Below are 2,113 nucleotides of genomic sequence, written 5' to 3' on the forward strand. Positions count from 1 at the left end.
CTACGGGACAACTATCACGTGCGTCATGATCGAGCCCGATGAAAACGTCAGCTTATAATCCGATCGAGCCGTTGAAAAATCATATCATTTCTCACCACATTCTTCCTGAGAAACGAGGAGACTATTTGTATACGGTTGAAATAGATTTTGAATTTCGTACGTCTGATCGAGTTCGAAAGATATTCGATCGAAGTAAGACCTCTAGATGGGTTCCGAAGATGGTACAAACAAGCTTCGAACCCGATGGGCCGATTAATGTCGAGTTCGATATCATTATCAAACTCGGATCCCAATCGAACTATGATGCAAAGTAAAGCCATCAAGCTTATGATCCAGATACCGACCAACATTGACCCCGAATCAATTCGAGAGCTCGAGTTAGAATAGAGCTCAAGCCAAGATCGAGAGCTCGAGTCAAAATCGAGCTCAAGCCAAGATCGAGCTCACAGATAAAAGCCGTTGCAATCCCACTAGAGAAGAGAATCTTGACAGGAATTATGAAAAAGTTGATTTATCATGGGTCTCCCACTGAGTATTTTTAATTATATTTAAAGCAAGATCCCTCTACTATAAATGGCATGGTTATCATTCCTGTAAAAGGAATTTTTTTGCTAACATTGTAATTCAAGCATCATATTCTCCTATAGTGAAAAGTTGTTCTTTCAAACTTCTTAATCTGATTCCACTTGTTTAGTCCAAAATTTCATCTTCTTTACAACCTTGTCTATTTTGCATTCTTTGCAATCTATACTTGATATTTCTATTTATTCTTACGATTTGTATTAAGCTACGCTACATATCCTTCGAATTATGTACAAATTCGACTCTATCCGTTTTTCGAATAAACATTTGTGTTTCGTTCACAAAAATGAGCTTTATTTCCCGGACAACAACAATAAGTGTTTGACATTATATAAAACTTATGATATATAAAATTGTTGACTTTAAACCAGTTATTAGTATGTGACAGACAACAACGTTTCATATTCAATAATAAAAAAAAAATCATTATTACTTATTCACCTTGAATAGTATAAAGCATCCCCTAAAGTCTTTTTTTGGGTCAAAAGGAGTACTACTTTCATGGGCAATTGCTAGTCACATAATTTGCCCTTTAATTGATGTCGTCAAATCAAAAGAGTGGTTGACGAGGAAGTGGACGTGTCACATGTCATGTTCCAAATTGGCCAATTATATTTGGCTAACTACAACCTCACAAATTGAAATATATTAATGGGTCCACGTTTTAAATAATCTTAGTCTGACAATATATATGTATATATATGAATTTAGTATTCATAATAATATCATAAGAATTTATATGTTTTTTTTGTGTATTTTAATGTGTTGTGACATGTTATTTGAATTACTTTTTTATTACCAAATCTCACTTATCATATTTGTAAATTTTTTTTTAGGTAATTTATCACTGTCTATGTACAAAATTACACTATGAAAATATATGGCGGGTTTAAGGCATTAGTTGAGTTGGCTATTGGAGGAATGAAAGACCCTGTTCTCCTTCTTTGGGTATTTCATTAATTTTATAATTTATTTATTCATTGAGTAGAATAATTTTTGAATTTTTTAAGAGAAAGGAAGAGTAACTTTTGAATACATGTTATTTATAAGTCTTCTGAATTAGCTGTGCTAAGGAAGAATAATAGCATGTTTGGTCTTTTTTTTTGGGCCAAAGTGCTTTTTTGGATTAAATTTTTTTTTTTTAAAGTAAAGGTGTTTGACCGAGCTTTTAAAAGAAAATAAAAAGTGCATTTTAATTGAAGCAGAAGCAATTTTTCATAAGCTTAAAAAAGTAGTTTCTCCCAAAAGTAATTTTGAGAAAAATATATTTAAAACACTCTTTAAAATTTTTATCAAACACAAATTATTGTTCAAAAGTACTTTTCAAATTAATTAACCAAACATAAATTATTTATCACCAAAAATATTATTTTAAAAAGTATATTTAAAAAAATACTTTTTAACATATGAAAATTTTAGAAATTTGGCCAATTAGGCTATAAGCCTAGGCGATAGCAATATATGATGACCCGCCACGTCATCATGCCACATAGGCACCATTTGACATATATTAATGTCATGTGGAAGTTTA

The sequence above is a fragment of the Nicotiana tomentosiformis genome, chromosome 7 (assembly GCF_000390325.3).
Source record: "Nicotiana tomentosiformis chromosome 7, ASM39032v3, whole genome shotgun sequence".
Taxonomy (NCBI): domain Eukaryota; kingdom Viridiplantae; phylum Streptophyta; class Magnoliopsida; order Solanales; family Solanaceae; genus Nicotiana; species Nicotiana tomentosiformis.